Source organism: Calidris pugnax, unplaced genomic scaffold (assembly GCF_001431845.1).
Source record: "Calidris pugnax isolate Ruff unplaced genomic scaffold, ASM143184v1 scaffold9, whole genome shotgun sequence".
Taxonomy (NCBI): Eukaryota; Metazoa; Chordata; class Aves; order Charadriiformes; family Scolopacidae; genus Calidris; species Calidris pugnax.
This window is the reverse complement of record NW_015090778.1, coordinates 8,317,588-8,337,096: the sequence shown is the minus strand read 5'-3', so window position 1 is coordinate 8,337,096 and position 19,509 is coordinate 8,317,588. Positions and strand designations below refer to the sequence as shown.

The 19,509-nt window shown below is 53.0% G+C and overlaps 1 protein-coding gene across 1 annotated transcript in view; it reads left to right on the top strand.

The window, feature by feature from the left end:
* The window catches only part of LOC106894095 (heparan sulfate glucosamine 3-O-sulfotransferase 3B1-like), a 35,346-nt gene that overhangs the window by 1,127 nt on the left and 14,710 nt on the right, over nt 1-19,509 (top strand). The window lies entirely within an intron of this gene.

The window sequence follows — 19,509 nt, the reverse complement described above, 5'->3', positions numbered from 1 at the left end:
CCCACCCTTCCTCTCCCTGCGCCCCCCAGCCCTCCTCCCCCAGGGCAGTGTGTGTGTGTGTGTCCCCACCCCCGGGGGATTCCTCCCTCCAGCCCAGGGTGCTGCCTGTGTGGTGGGGGCAATGGGAAGAGCGGTGGGTGCCCCAACGCCCCGGGGACTGCACGGGGGTGCCGAGGCAAAGCTAACCCCTCCCTTGCCCGAGAAGCACAAGCCCCCCACCATCCTACTGCTCCCCAGCTTTTCTGGGGGGGGGGGGGGCTTTGTCAAACCTGTGGCTGATCTAACTCCCAGCCCTGGCTGCCTCCCCTTCCCAAGCATCTCATTGTCACCTCCCGCAACTCCCAGCCCGGAGATGCCACCGTTAAAAGGCACTTTCCTACATTCAGTGTGGAGAAAAAATAATAAAAACCCATATTTCCCATGCAAACGTTTCGGCAGCCCGGTAATAAGTAACCCAAAATGTCAGTTCCAGGAGCGCAACCCAAGCGCTCACCTTGCCCAGGAAACGAGCAAAAAGGTAGATGGGGTTCTTCTTTCAGTTAATTAGCGTTTCATTCAACCAAATGGAAGGTGTCCCCTTTAAAAGGGGAGGGTAAAACGTTAAAGCCGAGGGGCAGCAGTCTCATTAGTGCTGTTTAGATGTTTTCCTCCTGTGTTTTAAAGTTAATAGAGGAGCGTCTTCTGGCAGATCCCTATGGGGGGGCGTTGGTTTGGGTGGGGGCGAAACTGCTCATTCGCAGATTGTGGCTGCGTTTGTGGCTTTCTTGAATGAACAAGTGAAAAAGGCGAGGATTTCGGGTACCCCCGGAGCTTGTTTTGCTTTCATGTTAAGCCCAGCCATTAGCAGGGAGGAGAGGATGATTTTGGCTGGGCTTGCGGTGACGGTATGGAAATGTGGAGTAGGATAGTACTGACAGTCCGAGTGTTTATGTAAAAAGTCTTAACACGTGGAAGTGATGAGCTTCCTTGTGTATCCGCCGGTGCCGGGAACGCGCTGGGGTTTTTGCAGGCGGCAGAGTGTGGGTTCTCCAAGAAGACAGATTTCCTCTCGTGTGGGCTGAAGCTGTCTACAGAACTGTATTTTTAGTGCGCGCTTATCCGATTTCCACACGCTGACCCCCCATCAGAAAGGAAACGTTAAAAGTGAATCTGAAAAACCTCGAGAACTCTCGCCGAGTCTGGACTTTGAAAAATAAACCCGTGGCTTCGGGGTGGCATCTACTGAAATCTGTGGTGGATATGCAGAAAAGCTCGTTTATCAAAGATGCTCTGGAAGCCTTGAGGAGCAGATGGCAGCGGAATAGACCCGCTTCTGGAAGCAGTGCTTGAGCGAGGACCTAGACAGAGGAGGAGCCACAGGCATTTAGGGCATAGTACAGTCCTTGGTGGAGGGGATTTAATTTTCCAGAGGTTTGGTCTTGATCTTGCAGCTCTTACTCATTCGAGGTGCTGCCCTGCAGGCTGTTTGTGTAATCATTATGTTTTAGAGTTTGGTACATGAGCTCTCCCATTAATTGCTGCAGTTTGTTTGTTCTGGTATTTGATGTACTGAATTTCATCTTTTTTTTTTTTCTTTTTTTTTTTTTTTTTTTTGTAACACCTCAGTTTAGGAGCAGGCTATGATACCGGTCTATCTTAACTGCCAACTATCTTATAAATTAAAGGAAGTTTTTTTTCTTTTTTTTTTTTCTTTTTTTTTATGAGCCCTGTGGAGGCTGAGGTACAGTGAATTCTTTGTATGGGATTATTCCTTTGAGACCTAATCTTGCCGGCTTCGCTCGTATTGAGTAATCTTTCCTTAACGCGCGGAGTCCCATCGTGATGGCAGAGCTGTGGTGCCAGCCCGCTGATAACCAGTTACCAGCCTGTTCATAAATACTTATGTTTTTTTAAAAAAAACTATCCCTCTTCTCTCCAGGGGTTGGTTGTAATCTCAGCGGAGAGTTCAGTGCCGGGGAAGCGGCCAGATGTTTGCCAGGGGTTCTGATTCCTTATCTTTGGCATCAGAGGCTTAGGTTTCACGTGCATTTCTGTTCCCCAGCGAGTCAGACTAAACAGCATCATTACAAGGTATAAACACTTGGCTTTGCTTTCGGCGCCCGCAGGAACCAGCAGCGAGTGCCCCGTCCAAGGGAACAAAAAAGAACAAAACCCCCCTCTTGGTTGTTGTCTTGGAAATGGGGAAAAGCCAAATGGGGAAAAGGCTGATGGTCGATGCCGGTGTCACACAGAGGTGGGCTGTCACAAGGATGCCACAGCATGGCAGGGTGGCTGTGGGGTCTCAGGCTCGAGGGGAACCCTGGTTCCTCCTGGAAATAAAAGAGTAGCTCCGGTGAGAGCCGCTTGTTGGAGGGTGTGAGGGTGGGTGGGGGCTGAGCTGCGGCCGCGGCAGGAGGATGATGCCCCCGAAGCACCTGGGATGGTGGCACCTGAGGGGCAGCAGCAGCTCGGGAGGCACGGGTTTGGCACGTGAAGGTCCTGTCACCTACCAGGGTGGCACACCATGCAGGGAAACGCTGATCAAGTGGAATAATGGCTGGGCTCTCACAGCCTGGGCGAGGAGGCGGCTGTCCTACCGGGAGGCTGGTTTGACAAAAAACAAGCCGAGTGATTTAATTTGGTAAGTGTGACACCTCCGTGTGTGGCTTGAATATCAAGGGAAGTTGCGTGCCCAAAGCGGCGGCTCTCTCTGTTTTGGGCTTGTGAGTCCTCTTTTCATACAGGGACAAAAGGAGAGGGGGGGGTGCAGCCCACAATGCTCCCATTGACTTCCCAGCGCAGAAATCTCCGCTCCAGCCCTGAACAAGGCTATTGAGCCAGCAGAGTTCAATAGCAGGTGAGCACGGGTTTTTGATAGAGTTCAACTGCCGTCCCCCACCCCGAATACAGCCTGAGGAAAACTCCCAGAACAGGGGCTAAGACAGCCAAGTTAAAAAAAAAAAATAAATAATAATGTCTGGATGAAAAAAAAAAAAAGCCTTATTTTGAAGTATTTCTTAATAGAGAACCCTTTAATTTAAAAAAAAAAAAAAAAATAATAATGTCTGGATGAAAAAAAAAATATAAATATATATATCTCTGTATTTGCGGGTGATATTGTGAGTCTGGCTGGTTCCCTCTGATCCTTTGTTAGTCTCGCGCTGATTGAGCTGCCTGTTGGAATGTCATTATACTGTCAGTCACCCCGGGAACATTTATTTCATATGTTTTAATCTCCCTGCCTCTGTAGCGCCGATGCCAATTTCACTAGAGCGAAGCCAAGCTAATGTCATTAGATTACACCCGATCCCGGGGAAGATGAAAGCTGATTCAAAGTTACTCCGTCAGGTTGGGAGTTTAAGTATCGCTCCTCCCTGATGCTTCCAGAGCTGGGGAGTTCTGTCTCCTAATTAATGTCCTCTTGGGATTTTTCTCCAAGGCTTTTGTGTTGGGTTTTTTTCTTTTTAATACAGGCAAGCACTGATGTTTCTGAGGGAACAGAGAACATCTCGGTTTCTGAAGAGGTTCTGGGGTGGAGGAAAAGGAGGGTTTTTTGGGGGGGACATGCTTACAGCAGCTGGGAGCAGCTGCATCCCACCTTCTTGTGCCGCTTCCCAGCCTCTGTGCCTCAAACTGGGATGAAATGGGAGCCCTGGGGATGGAGAAGCTGGGCGGTTCCTGCAGCAGCGGATGGCCCGGAGGTCCACCGGGTTTTGTGGTCACTGTCATTTGACAGCGCTGTCTGGGAGCGCTGGAAGTGGCGTAGGAGCGTGTGGATGCTGCCAGGGGAGACTTCAGGGGAGCAAGGACAATCCATGGAAAGTGGAGCAGGACCCAACGGGCACCAGGAGGAAAGCCCTTGCTGCATAACCCCCCGCGGGAGGGAGATGATGTAGCAGGAGTTGCCTTACGGTGGTCTTCTCCTCCACCTTCTCCACCAGCTCAGCCATCCTCTGCAAGGAACACCCCATCTTTGTGTTCAGGCTGTGCCCACCCCAGAAAGGGGGTTGTGCTGTTGGACATGGAGCCGGTTTGGGTTCTCCGCTCCCTGCTGCGTGCACGCCTGCCCGTAGGAAGGGCTGGTTGAGCAGCACCTGCTCCTCGTCCTGGGAACATCTCATCTCCCGAACACATCTGAATTACTAATAGCATCAAGCGCAGCCTGCAGCAGTTTCTCTGGAAATTGCAGCCTTGGACAACCACATGCCGAAGAGGATCAAGGTCCTTGTTTATTTATTAGCTGTGCAATCAGACACCTCCCGGTACTGAGCTGCTCACGGTGCCAGGTGCTGGATAAAAAGGGAACAAAAGATGGTCTTGGCCCCAAAGCGCAGGTAATTCGCTGTAAACAACAGCTGGAGATAGGTTGGGACAGGCCCAAAGTCGGCGGAGAGTGTTGGTTGTTTGAGGAGCACTGGTCTCCTGGCCAAGGAGGTGTCGGAGATGGAGGATGAGGTGTGTTTATGGGTGGTTGAAGGGACGTCTCCTCACTGGGAAAGAGCAAGGGGAAGAAGGAGCTCATTGGAAATGCTGCCGAGATCAGGGCTGGACTCACTGAGTTGTGAAAAGACAGTCCCTGGTTCTGGTGCTCATGTTCTTTGCTGCTGCCGTTGTGTGTGACCTGGATTTGGATACTCCCAGGGATTTTGGTAAAGGTGTGAAATAGTTTGAAGGTTGGCGCCCTACTGCTGGGGAGATACCATGGTGTGCCTCAGTTTTCCTATCTGTAAAGTGGGAGGGAAGTGGCTGCCCTTTGCTGCAGGGATGGAGCAGCAGCAGGGTTGGGAGTGTGTGGCACCTCTCTCCAGCACAGAGATGAGGAGGTAGATGGAGTCTGAGCTTGTTGGGCTGTGCTGGGGGTTAAGTAGCACCCAAAACAGATGAACCCCCACCAGAGGTGCTGGCAGAGGTCTTGCAGCCTTGTCTTTTGCTCACTGTCCTCTCCTGGCGAGGTGGAGTGCCATCTAGTGTGCACACCTGATGGATGGCACCATCCAGGGATGGCACTGTCCAGAGTACCCCCCCAGCAAGATCTGAGTGCAAAGAGCTGCAGCTGGGCTCTTCCCCCTCTTTCTCCTTAAATAAACCCCAAAGGGTTATTATTTTGGGTCAGCGGAGAAGCTCATCTCCAGGTTTCGTGTCCTTTCCTGATGATGGGGTGAGGTCCTGAGTTGGCGTAGAAGTCGTCAACCCCATTCCCCATTGGAATAGGCTGCCCAGGGAGGGGGTTGAGTCACCATCCCTGGCTGTGTTTAAGAACCGTTTAGATGTGGTGTTGGGGGATATGGTGTAGGGGAGAACTTTGGAGTAGGGTGGATGGTTGGACTTGATGATCCCGAGGGTCTCTTCCAGCCTAGATGATTCTGTGATTCCCATTAGAAAGCATCAAAATAAATACTTGGGGTTCTATTGGACTCTTCCCTCGGCAGATCCCGTGATCTGCACAGGGATATACTGGGGAGGTTCAGAAGTGAATAGAACCTGTTCTCCTCTTCAGTGCAGCTTCATTCCCCAGTCCCTGGGGAGCAGGAGCCTGGAGGAGATTGGCACCGTCTTCATCCACCCCATGGCTCTGCCTGGGCCTGGGGCGCTTGGAAAGCGGGGCTCCCCTGGCCCTGCCTGCTGGTGCTGAGCAATCTTGAAAATATGGCTTCGACTGTCCAAGATCTTGTCAGTTGAATTCATAGAGCCGGGACTCGTGAAAAGCAGCAAGAAGCTCCAGCTGGCTGGGGCGAGAGCCCATTTATGGCAAAAATTGTGATAATTGTCAGAGAAGCAGCAGATTCACCCTCCTTAAACCACTAGTCCTCCTTCAAGGTCAGGTCTTGCAGATCCTCACCTATGCACATAGCCCCGTCCTCCTGCCGTCGGCTCTGCTGCCTTTGGGGGGGCTCCTGGGAGGAATTGCCTTGAGTCTGGGGTCTTGGGCTGCCCCCCAGCCACACCATCACCACCAGTACGTCTGTTCACCGCAGCCCAGCTAGGGTTTCACCCCGACCTTTTGAAGTCTATAATAAGAGCAGTTAGGTCTGGGGAGGGGGGAAGGGAGCTGGTGCCTTTCCAAAGGGTTCAGAGCCAACAGCAAGTGATCAGAAAAACCTGAGAATAACCCCCCGTGAGCCCCCTCCCTGACATAGGCATTAAAACTCCTGAGCTGCTAATTATGCTTTTCCCCTGGAGAATATTGAGGTAACCCAAACTGCTTTCTCAGGGAAGCAGCAGAGGCTGGCGAGGGGGAGCAGGGGCGGTTGTTGTGGCCATAAATCTCTGCAAATTCTCATTACCTGCAGGTATTATGGAAAGGAAGTGGATTAAGTTGCAGTTAAAGTTGCGTTGCTGGGGTTGGGCATTGGGGGGGGTCTTACCCCGTTACAAAGCCCCGTGTGGGTCAGGGGGGCTGTTCGTGCAGGGTCTGTAGGACCAGGGTCACCCCAAGGACTGTGACAGTGTCTCTGCCTGTCTCCTGCCTAACCCACCTCCTGGGAAATTCAGTTTTTCATGGTTTGGCGTTAAACATGTTAACTTCCAAGCTGAGCCCTCCTGAGCCCTTGCGACTCCCCGGGGAGTACGTGAGCAGGACGGTGCCCGCAGTGAGAATATAAATAGAGTTGCCTGAGGAAGTGAATTATTCTTGGCGTTTCTTTCATCGAATGATGCGATTCTGCAGGAGGAAATCTTTCAGCGAAAGAAATCGCCGGTTGCCTTCATGCATGGCAAGACCATCCTTCTTGCTTCCTGGAAGTGAGGAGATTCAGAACGTGCTCTTTCTGTTGCAACACCATCTGTTGCAGAGATATAAAGATCCCAGCTCAAACTCCCCCAGGCTCGAGGCCGCTGCCGGGTACGTCTCTGGTGGGAGATCGAGGAGAAACTTCCCATCGCTGCCCCGGGGGAGCTTTGGAAACCTCACGTGGTTGTTTTCCCCGCTGTCGAGCATCCGTGCCCAAGCTTTGCATAAGAAAATCCCACCTGGGGACCTCCAGGCATCCTGACACCTTCCTTGCACAAAGTCGGTGGCTGGAAACTGGGATGTGAGTAGTGGGATCAGGTCTGACCACAACTGCCCTTCTCACACCTTCCCCTGCTGAGAGGTGTTCAGGTTCAAGCGCAACGTCACGAGGGGAAGTTGGCTCTTTATTTATTTCTCTCTCTCTCTACTGGGATCTTTTTTTTTTTGCTGAAAACTTCAGAAAGCCAGGCTGATTTGTTCTGACACTGCCCCTTGGAAAAGGGCTCCCTCCCGCAGCCCGTGCTCTCTGGGGAAGCCTTTTATGGGAAAATATCAAATCCAGTTGTTTTGACTTCCGTGTTTATCTGATGGTCTGTGTGTGTGTGTGTGTGTAGGCTCACGTGTGCATCTTTGGGCTCTCAGATGTTGCGTTTTGTTGTTAACGTTTAATTTCTGCTTTCACCATCTTGTACCGTAACGTTTAGTACCATCCACCAGCATCTTTCCATCTTATTTAAACACTTCTGCACTGGCTGAACGGGATTGTTTTGGAAGCCCTTGTTGGGGAGAAGTACCCAAGCGTTGACATGTTCCAGCTCAGAGTTAAAGAAGTGAGGAAACATCTGCATCTCCAGCCTGGGGGAAGCTCTGTTGGGAGGGCCCAACCCCTCCTGCACTGGGTTAGTGAGCAGAAGGCAGGAGATGCAATTACCTGGAAGAAGAGGTGTGCAGAGAGCCTAAGGAGGTGGTTTGGCTCTGCTGAGACCCCCAAAGAGGACACTCCACCCTACCAGAGAGAAAACAGGCAGGAGAGCACTCAAAATCTCTGGTAGGATGAGGCTCAGTACACAGAACCTCTTGGCATCCAGCTCCATGCTGCTGTTGGTCTCCTCTAACTGTGGTAGGAAGGATGACCGTGTGGTCACCCACCAGTGATGGCTGCTCAGCATGTCCTGAGCTTCCCTCGGCATCAACCACGTCCTCCCAGGTGCTGCTTTGCTTGGCATCCAGCTCCACGCTGCTGTTGATCTCCTCTAACTGTGGTAGGAAGGATGACTGTGTGGTCACCCACCAGTGATGGCTGCTCAGTTTGTGCTGAGCTTCCCTTGGCATCAGCTGCATCCCCCCAGGTGCTGCTCTGTTCCTCAACCCCCTCCTCGTGCTGAAGGTCATGGAAAGTTCCCCTGACTCCTCTTACAAGGGTTGAGGGTGCTAATCCCTGTGTCCGGGCTAACTTCCAGCTCAGGTAATTCTAGTCCCTGCCCCTAGAAATTAACTACACTGTTTCAGCTGGCTCCAGTCATCTTTGTTCCCCATCCGAGGAGCTGATGGGCACCGTGCTGCTGGCTGAGATCGACCACGGGGTCTGGGGCTGTTGGCTTCTGATGGCCAGAAGTGGTTTTTCTTCCAGCTGTCATGGTGTTGGCACCTTTTATCTCCCTGGGTGCTCACTATCCATCTGAATTTCCTCCTCCCCTGCACACGGGGTCTGGGGCTGTTGGCTTCTGATGGCTGAGAAGTGTTTTTTCTTCCAGCTATCACAGCGTTGGCTGCGCCTACAAGTCCCCTTTATCTCCCTGATGCTCACTGTCCATCTGAATTTCCTCCTCGCCTGCATGGATGGGCTGTGGCATCGAGTGGCCGTGAGCTGTGAAACTCTCCCAGGAAGGATGCTCTGGAGCTCTGCTAAAGACTGTCCTTGCAGCCTGGGTCTAGAAGCTGCTGAGTTTCATAAAGCAGCTGAGAAGGCAGTGGTCACGCCTTTGTCTCCGTCTGTACTATCAGCAACAGGTTGGAAAGAAGCAGAAACAGGGACTTTTTCAAACAGTGTGAGATTAAATTGTGAAACTGGCTGCCATGGTGGATGCAGGGAGTTGGATGAGACCCCACCTGGAGCACTGTGTCCAGTTCTGGAGTCCTCAGCACAGGAAAGACATGGACCTGTTGAAATGGGTTTAGTGGAGGGCCACGAAAATGGTCAGAGGGCTGGAGCCCCTCTGCTGTGGGGACAGGCTGAGAGAGCTGGGGGGGTTCAGCCTGGAGAAGAGAAGGCTCCAGAGAGACCTTAGAGCCCCTTCCAGTCCCTAAAGGGGCTCCAGGAGAGATAGGGAGGGACTCTGGATCAGGAAGCGGAGCCACAGGACAAGGGGGAAGGGTTTGACAAAGAAAGAGGGGAGATTGAGCTGAGATGTGGGGAAGAAATCCTTTGGTGTGAGGGTAGTGAGAGCCTGGCCCAGGTTGCCCAGAGAAGCTGTGGCTGCCCCATCCCTGGAGGGGTTCAAGGCCAGGTTGGAGGGGGCTTGGAGCAACCTGGTGTGGTGGGAGGTGTCCCTGCCCAGGGCAGGGGGTTAGAACTGGATGGTCTTTAAGGTCCCTTCCAACCCAAACCATTCTATGATTCTATGGAAACACATCAGGTTTAGATGGTTTTGTTTCCCGTGGGTGTGATCCCTGCTCAGCCCAGCACAGGAGCTGGGCCTGGGGCAGAAGCAGAAACCCCCAGAGATGCCTTCACACCAAGTGGTGATGGGGCTCTGCCTGCTTGCTCCTGGCTCTGCCGCCCTCCCTCCCGGCAGCACTAAATCCAGGGGAAGAGCCTCAGAAAGAAAGAATGTGGTAGGACACACAAGCGGTGAGCCCGGGAGCCTCGGAAGGGGCCGAGGCGGGGGGGGGACAGGCTGCCTGGCCTGACCCAGATGCAGCACACAGCATCTAATTGAGTTTGACCAGCTCCAGTGCCTCGGGTCGGGGTCAGCCCCGGGTGGCAAAGCCCACCGAGGCGCCGGGAGCCGCTTGGTTTGGCACTCGGGGCAGGTTGAGCTCTGCCCTGCCTGCACGGGGGGTCCTGGCCCTCTCTCACGTCCTGGGGACCCCTTGGCCCCGTGGCACCTCGTGGCAGGGTCGGGCGGCCGAGCCGAGAGCTGTGGCTTCCAAGGGGGCTGTGCCTCCGAGCTTTTCCAGCCTCGTCAGTTCCTTGCTTCCTAATTGCAGTTGAGTTGTTTGGCCAAGTGACATCGAGCCGCCGGGTCACAGCTGATGCCTGGATGCGTCCCCGTTTCTGGTGCTCCCATCCTTGCAGCCTGGCTCTTTGAGGGGCTTTGGGAGAGTGAGACCCAGCGTTCATTGCCCTCCCTTCCAGCCTGCACGGAGACGGAGGTGGGAGGAAGAAATCAGTGCTTCCTCACCCCCAGCCAGATGTAAAACCTCTGGTTTCCTCGTGTGCCTCTGGATTCTTGGCTACATGGGAAATGCGCTGTTGCAGCCCCGTGCCTTCACACCAAGTGGTGATGGGGCTCTGCCTGCTTGCTCCTGGCTCTGCCGCCCTCCCTCCCGGCAGCACTAAATCCAGGGGAAGAGCCTCAGAAAGAAAGAATGTGGTAGGACACACAAGCGGTGAGCCCGGGAGCCTCGGAAGGGGCCGAGGCGGGGGGGGAACGGGCTGCCTGGCCTGACCCAGATGCAGCACACAGCATCTAATTGAGTTTGACCAGCTCCAGTGCCTCGGGTCGGGGTCAGCCCCGGGTGGCAAAGCCCACCGAGGCGCCGGGAGCCGCTTGGTTTGGCACTCGGGGCAGGTTGAGCTCTGCCCTGCCTGCACGGGGGGTCCTGGCCCTCTCTCACGTCCTGGGGACCCCTTGGCCCCGTGGCACCTCGTGGCAGGGTCGGGCGGCCGAGCCGAGAGCTGTGGCTTCCAAGGGGGCTGTGCCTCCGAGCTTTTCCAGCCTCGTCAGTTCCTTGCTTCCTAATTGCAGTTGAGTTGTTTGGCCAAGTGACATCGAGCCGCCGGGTCACAGCTGATGCCTGGATGCGTCCCCGTTTCTGGTGCTCCCATCCCTTGCAGCCCAGCTCTTCGAGGGGCTTTGGGAGAGTGAGACCCAGCGTTCATTGCCCTCCCTTCCAGCCTGCACGGAGACGGAGGTGGGAGGAAGAAATCAGTGCTTCCTCACCCCCAGCCAGATGTAAAACCTCTGGTTTCCTCGTGTGCCTCTGGATTCTTGGCTACATGGGAAATGCGCTGTTGCAGCCCCGGGTTTTTAGATGATGATTTATTTTTGGATGAACCTAAGCATCTCTCCAGCACATGCTTCTGCTGCTTTCTCGGCTGTCACCCCACAGCAACACCCCCCCAGCCCCCCTCTCACCCGGGAGCCGCCTGGGCTTGGTCACATTATAGCCCTGGGAAGGCACATGGGAAAGGCATCGCTGTGATTTTGCAGAGGCGAGGAAGGAATTTGGGTGTGTTTCCTCTGGAGTAAATCCGGCTTAAAATTAGGAGGGATTCTGGATTTTATTAAAGCCCTGAGAGCAGCGCTTGGTTCCATTGGCCAAATCCAGCGGCATTGTGAAAGCTGGTGTAAGCTCACACCTAGATGAAGGAGCCCAAGCCTGGGTGACCTGCAGAGCCATGCTCAGCCCTGACTGCTCCCAGGGGCTTTTCAGGCCATCACCCCCTGGGGACATCCCTGGGTGAGTGGGATGGACGTGTCTGGACCCGAACTGGAGCCCACTGGGTGTTTTGGTCTGGATGAGGATGCAGGTCCTTCTCCTCCCCTCCATCCCTGGGAGCTTCTGCTGAATGGTCAGCCCAGGGTGGGTGCCCTGGTGGGTCTGGCCTCTGCTCATGGTCACCTTCATGGTCACCTTGGTTGCTGGGAGCCAGCTCTTCCTGGAGCTTCCCCCTTTCCTTACACATTCCCAGTATGAAGACAGTTTTATCAGATCAGTGAGTTTCGCAGTGACAGCCAAGCCTGCTCTCGCAGGAGTCTGTCTGTCAGTCTGTCTGTCTGTCTGTCTGTCTGAGGGGGCTGTGCTCTTGCCTGCCTGCGGCTGCTGAGGTTGCCCAGCATCCCTGGACCCACAGGCAGCTCTGCCTACTGTGAGGAATACATTTAGGAGTTGTTTGGCCCTCTTGGAAGAAGCTCTGTTTAGGCTGCTCTCCTGAGCTGGACACTAAATGGATAGCATCTCCTAGGAAGGAGCTTGGAAGCAAAATGCCCCACGCACTGAAAGCCATCCCCTCCCTGCTCTGTTCTCGGGGAGGGGGCACGTCCTGCACCCCCATACTTAGGAGTGGAGCCCTGAGATGGTCTCCTCCCTGCCCTGACCAACCTTTCCCAGCCCGCTCCAAGCCCTCAGGTCCCCAGAGTCATGAAACAGGTTTCCATGGGACCCAGAGGATGCGGGGAAGGGAGAGACCCGGGTGCTCTTGCTCCCTCCTCTCCCCACCAGCACCCCCAGCCCATGTCCCTTGCTGGGAGCCACAGGCCATGGGGCTCCCAGGGGAGAACGGGCCAAGAGGGAGCTTTAAGGAGTGATTAACAACCCCATGGGTCAAAGAGGCCAAATTATTTCCTGGTGATATTCCTGCTGGAGGGGGTGATAAGCCAACACGATAGAGACGGGTCCACCTGCCCTCCCCTGGCTTTGGAGCAAAGTGAGGGCAGGGATGGTGGGGACATCCCCTGAGCCCCGGTCGTGCTCAGGAAGGGACTTTCAGACTCAAGGACTTTCAGACGTGAGTCCATGGGTCACCCCGATGTTGCTGACTCAGGCACGGTTTCCCCCCTTCAGTGGAGATTTCCGGGAATGCCGTCCTGAACGTCTCCCACCCGGCAAGTCATAGCCATCGTGTGTTTAGGGGAAAAATTGGATTTGCCTTGTAATCTAATCAAGGTTAAATAACAGTAATTCTAACTCCGAGGCTCTATGTTTAAAGTGCTGTTGGTCTCCGGGGATCAGCGGAGTTATTTAATCTAATGAAATCACCATTACTGTCTAATGAGGGCGCACCACGGGGATGTCTTTCCCGGGAAGGAAAGCAACAGTTAAATAACTGGGAGTCAGGGCCAAATCTGCAGCGGGGGTAAACAGCCTGCAGTAAGTTGAAGGTTTCTCCTGGTAGGGACCTGGAGCTCTTTGGCTGCATCTTTCTAACGGTCACTGCCATTGCTAAAGACACTTAGGTGGTGAGCACGTGCCCAGGTCCCTCTTGGGCAGGCTGGGCCACACCAGTGCCACCTTCCCCCACACCAGTGCCACCTTCCCCCTTTTTCTGGCCCATCATTTTATGGTTTTTAACCCATCTCAATACTTCATCCTGCGTCACAGCTTGCTGTGCTACCCTGGTTGCTCCCTGTGGTGGCTCTCCCAGGGGCTCTTCAGCCTGGAGAAGGCTGAGGGGAGATCTTATCTATGTTTACAAGTATCTAAAGGGTGGGTTGAGGGAAGATGGAGCCCGACTCTTTAAAGTGGTTCCCAGGGACAGGACGAGGGCAACGGGCACAAGCTGGACCATGGGAAGTTCCACTCAAATCTGAGGAAGAACTTCTTTGGGGTGAGGGTGGCAGAGCCCTGGCAGAGGCTGCCCAGGGAGGGGGTGGAGTCCCCTTCTCTGCAGGTCTTCAGGCCCTCCCTGGATGCTCCTGAGTGATGTGCTCTGGGCAACCCTGCTTTGGCCGGGGAGTTGGACTGGATGATCTCTAGAAGGTCCCTTCCAACTCTGACAATTCTGTGATTGCCCATTGTGGTCCCCCCTGTTTCATCTGCTGGTTTTTAAGACGTTTACCTCCCAAATCTGCTGTACTTTTTTGTCATTTAATTATGTGCTTCCAACTCTGACAATTCCATGATTCCCTGTGGTGGTCCCCCCTGTGTCATCTGCTGGTTTTTAAGACGTTTACCCCCCCCCAAACATGCTGTACTTTTTTTGTCATTTCATTACGCATTTTTTCATAGAATCATAGAATCATCTAGGTTGGAAGGAACCTTAAAGATCATCTAGTCCCACCATCAACCTGATTCTGACAAAAAATAAATAAGAAATAAGCAATAAATAAAAAAAAAAGTCACTAAACCATATTCTTCAGGACCATGTCAACCTGTCTTTTGAACACCTCTAGGGATGGTGCGTCAACCACGTCCCTGGGCAGCCCATTCCAATGCTGGATAACCCTTTTCCTTATCTCCTTTTTTTTAGAGGGAGATAGGACCTGTTCCAGTTCACCTTTCCCATGCTCCGCAGCAGTTTCTGAGCCACCAGTCGATTCGGTCGTTACGGCACAAGCCCAGCCCTATTGAGCTGGTTTCTTTCCTCCACATTCAACTTATTCTACTCACATATATGGGAGTCAGAGCAGCCGCTGGCAGGGACTGTGCTGCTGTCAGATGCCAGCACGGCCGTATCCCCCGTAACCGGGGGAGTGTTCCTTCCCTGTAGCGCGTGCTCTAATTTCCCATTATTATTTCTTTAATAAGACCGATACTTACTGTACATCACTCATTTGCTGCTAAAATCAGAGCCATTAGAGCAATAAGTGGCAATTACCTTCTGAGTGGTGCGGCGTGGGAACCTCCCCGAAGGAGGAGGCTGAAGGAGGCTCCTTTCAGGAGCGGCAGCGGGACACCGGGATGGCTTCGTAGGGACAACTGGGTGCCTGCCAGGGGGGGTGCCCAGCATCCTCTGGAGGGAGGATGGCACCCGTGGGGGTTGGGGGAGGACACGTCTGCCTTGACGTTGGTGGATGATGGGGATGAGGAGGGGTTGTGGCTCTGCACGTGCTGCTGAGCCATCTCGGGACGTGTTCTCTATCCGGTGGTTGGGCTCCTCAGAGCAGTCTGTCCCCAGGGGGTGGCTTCTCTGCTGGAAAACAACCTCCATGCTGGAAAAAAAAAAAAAAAAGGAACATGTCTGGTAATTTAATCATTTTGAGTGCTCCTAAAAATCACGTCTGTGCTGCACAACAGCCTGCCAGAGGTCTCTGGAGGAGCAGATGCAGTGGGAGCAGTGAGGATCCGGTGCAGAGAGATGGGGCAAAGGAGGGATTTTGGGAGGAGAGGGGTCTGAGAGCCCTGTCCCCACACGCAGCCCCATCCTCCGTGACCCCAGCCCTTGCCCCCGCGGGGACAGCACCGGTGTGGGTGAGCCCCGTGGGCATGGCACGGGTCCCCTTGGCGTGGGAGCGCAGGCGATGCCCCAGCACTAACGAGGAGGTCCGGGGGCCGAGGCCGGTCCCCACGGGCGGCTCGGCAGCGACAGCCGGGATGTCTGTGTTCATTATGCACATCCTTTTCATGCCGCCTTCATTATTCGCATGCTATCTAGTGTCATTAAGATATCAAGTTCATTTAGGTACATCCACATTGGCAGTTTAATTATGTCTGGGTACTACTCTGTATTTTATTCATGGACTATCTGGGGGCGGTTGTCAAACACAAGCCCAGGAGATAAAGGTTCGGTGGCTGCAGAATGCTAATGTCCTGCTGGTTCCCTTTTGACAAATACACATGCCAGTTATTACCAAACTGATTATTTCATTCATTAACACCACATACATCAGCTCCCTTCACCCAGTATTATTGTATACATTCATCTTTTCATAAACAATTACCTGACAAGGTTGGGAAAGGCAAGTAGTGGGGAATTAATGCTCTGATGGGAAGTTCCTGGCGTGGGTTAGTAACAAGGTGCTGGGGGGGAAGGGGGGGGGCGTGGAATGCCCCGTTAGCGTGATCGCTTCATTAATCAAATTAGGGACAATAGCACGTCACATGTGTTGCCGTGTTTCCCAACAATACGGAACCCGTCGGCATTGTCCCGGGGGCTGGGGGGACGGGGCTCCCTGTCCCGTGTGGGGTGATGGGGGACATGAAATGAAAGCTGGGGACCATGGTGTGGGTTTCTCATCCCCCTCCCCTTTTCTCTTTCTTATTATTATGATTATGATTATTGTCGCGAGGCTCATTTGCATGAGAACAGGTTCTTTGTTTGTTGTTTGTGCCCTTTTTTCCGGCTTCCTCATACTGCTTTCCCAGAGCTGTAACCCTCCAGGACAGCATTAGTGGTGGTGGGAATGATTAAGACGCCGTGAACACGCAACCGTCTGGGGAACAAAACCCCCTGGGTCTTCTTTCTACATTTTTTAACTGTAAAAGGCTGGCAATGGGAGGAAAAAAAAAAAAAACTACAGGGAGACACGAGCAGTGAAGAATAATCGAACTCATGAAGTAAGTGATTCCTGCAGCTTTCTTGGAGGTAGTGGAGAAACCTCACCCAGCTCTCACCGTCTGGATCTGCCATGAGTAGCATCTTCTGGCACATTATGTCCAGCTTTAACCCCTGTGGAAGGAATCAGACCTGAAGCCACTCTCAGCCATTTCCCCCGAACACATGGCCCATGAGGTTTTGGCATGTTCTTGGTCCCTTTTTTTGTTTCTTTAAAGATGTTGTAGCCTCAACCGTTTCCACCAGCAAGCTCTCTCCCTCTGATATGGAGAAGGAGCAGCTGCAGGAGGCCACCGAGGCAGCCAGAATCAATTCAGCCTTTCACTCAAGCAGACATGCTCGGAAAGTGATGCTGCAGGGGTCACACTCCTGCACTACTCCAGAGCAGGATTTGCAAACTAAATAAAGGACCGGAGTGAGCTTTAAGTGCCTAACTCCCTTAGGCCCCTTTGAACAAAGCCCCGCTGGAATAACTAAGAAGCTTTGACTGTGCTTCTGCAAAAGCATTAATCCTCCTTGCTATCTCCACCGGTCTCTTTGATCACGCTTCAAAATCTTCATCTCCAGGGGTCCTGTCTGGGCTTTCCAAAGTGGCTTAAGAGCAGACATCTCGCTGCTTCTCGGGGAGAGGGTCCCAAGACATGGAATCACTTCTCAGAGCTCTTCCTATGGGGACGGAAGGATCACACCATGCCAAGGGTCCCTGTGGTGCCACTGCCCGGTGAGGTGACACCTCATGCCCCAACCATGGGGTGATGCCCGACTGTCATAGTGGGCCATGGTGTCAGCATGGATTAAAGTCCCACCCGCGTGGGCTTAGCCAAGTTTCCCTACATTTTCCTACATTTTTCCAGGGGAGTGCAATGGAAGAGGGAGCTGGGTCTTCTCCTCTTTGTGGCTGCTGACAAATGAAGGGGGAAGAAGGGTTGGCCTTGCCAAGCAGGACAGCCCTGGGAAACAAGAGGACTGGGGGTCATCTTCAGGAGCTGATGTGGTGCCCCAGCCTGTGCCAGTTCAGTGCTGAGTGAGGAAGATGAGGGTTTATTGCCCTGGATCCAAATGACTCAAGTTGACTCATGAAGCTGAGGTCACTAATGGTTGTGGTTTTTTCATCCATTCATATTCTGGAAAGTACTTTTCTTTCTTTCTTTCTTTCTTTTTCCCCCATTAGTGAGCTGGGTTCACCCTTAGAACCCTTGGTGTCACACTAACACCCAACCAGCAGCCTCTTCCTCCCCTGTGCAGCGACGAGGAGGTGATGGTGGTACAAACCTACGGACCAGCAGGGCCAGAGCCAGATGCTGCACAATTTCCTCATGAAATTTAGCTCCGCCATCCACTAAAACTTCCTGAAATATGTCAGATGCCTCTGTTAGATACCGGGTTAGACAGTGATGCATTCCCTGGGAGGAGGTGGAATAGCTGAGCACAGAAAAGAGCTCTTAATGCGCGACCTTCTGAGCTGGGGCTCAAATCCTCTAATAGACTGTGGGGCTGGAGGGGGCCAGGGTGCCATAGCTCGGCGCCGTCCCTTCGGCGCTAGCCCCCTCCTTGCCCAGAACTTGCAAATTAGGCTAGGGGGAAGCTTTTTAAGCTTTCTATTTTCTGGAGACTTTTGCCCTCTTTGCACTTGACTGCTTTGCTCCGGGAATGAAAGTCGGGAGCCCTTTTCCAGCCGTTAAAGTTTCATTTAGCGAAAGGACAAAGAATTGGCGAAGGAAGGATGAAGAATGACTGCGAGGGTAAACTTGTGTGACTCCATATATTTTAGATCATAGCCCGGGGTCAGGCTCTCTTTTTTATTATACAGATAGAGGATTTTTTGGCCTTGCAGCAGGAGGAAACGTGTAGTGATATATAAAGAAGTCACTTCTCAGCATAATTTAAGAAACAGCCTCTGCTCTCTAGAGGGGGGGTCCTTTGAGGTGTCTGGCTCTTTCATAAAGCTCTCCATTGATGTGCACACACACACACACACACACAAATATACATGAAGCATCTCCAGCAGTATAGGGCATGTCACACTATTTTCCAAAACTTAATAATCTCTGTTGAATTGTTTAGGACTCCACAACAATATCTTAGAGGCTGGATCTTTTTATTGCTGCCAAGAAGGGAGAAAGCCCTTCTTCCTCCTCCCAACACACCTGGGCAGTTGGTCCATTAACCTGCGGGGACATGGGGGGTGTCCAAAACTCCCCAAGAGCATCCAGGTGGCCCTCAGCCTGCTCCATCCACTGCATTTCCATTATTATTTCCAATTATCTCCCTTTTTTTTTTTTTCCCAATTTTAAATTTCCAATATTATTTCCCTACCTCTGGTTTCAGCTGCTTGAATTTAGCTACTTTAGGTCCTGCACTCACTGGGTCCTGATTTTCAGTCTCTGAGATCTGGTGGGATTTCTCCTCCTCCCAAGGGAAGGAGGGTGAAGGATCACCTGTTTTTTTTCCCTCCAGTCACCTCCAGTGACCACACAGTGGTTTTCTGTGTCCTTCCCCTTTCCAGACATTATGTCCCTTTCACATTGCCCGTGGCTTCTCAGCCACAGCCCCTCTTTCCAGCTCCTGTTCCCATCCCAGACCCTCTCCCATCCTTCTCCTCTTCCTCCCCAGGAGGAACCTGTGTCTCCTGGAGTGTGCCTGGCTGAAGGTGCGCGTGTGTTTGTGCCTAAGAAAAATGAGGCGGACGTGGAAAACAAGCAAATCACATTATATATTGCAGGCAATAATGGAGCTCCCAGGGGACAGAGATAATATAGTGAGAGACAAAGGAACAATAGACTTTGCCGGCCGGGGCGCTCACTTGATTGTGGCTTTTCTGGAATTATTCTTGACTTCTCTGCTCCAACGGTGAATCGGAGCCCATAAGAGATGGGGATGTGGTCTGAGGACCACGGTGAGGATGTGCAGTTCTTTGTAGAGGAGCCCTCGTGGTACATACTGCTCTTAGGGGGAGAGGCTGGCTGTGTCCTGGAGCCCCACAGCACAGGGTGGGGGGAAATTTTAAAGCTGGCTGTGATTTTTGTCATTTGGAAAAACACACCGCTCTCTGAGGGACTTGGTACCAAGAACTGTGTGTTGGTTTGCATCCTCAGTAAGGGAGGGGGGAAGAGCAGGGAGTCCCTGGGTTTTGGACACAGAAAGAGGCATCGGGGTGAAACCTCTGCTGTTAACCATGAAGGGTGTCCCCCCCCAACCCTGCATTTGGGGTTGGGGTGCTTGCAGGACACAACGGGGCTGTTAGACCCTAGCTCTGCAGGTGGCTGAGCAGGTGGCACGGGGCCAGGTTCAGCCAGAGGTGGTTGGGTGCCCCATGGGGATGGGTTTCCCCACCAGCCCAGGGAGTGGGGAGCCTTCCAAAGGGAAACACTGCCAGTTTTTGGAAAAATCCCACCCGGGACACTCTGCTGGGGACTCCCCAAACTTCCCTCTGCAGAGGCAGCCGATGCTTTGAGATGTGCTTCAGAAAAATCCCACCCGGGACACTCTGCTGGGGGCTCCCCAAAGTTCCCTCTGCAGAGGCAGGTGATGCTTTGAGATGTGCTTCACTCTTTCCTTCTTTCTTCCCTTTCTTCATTAC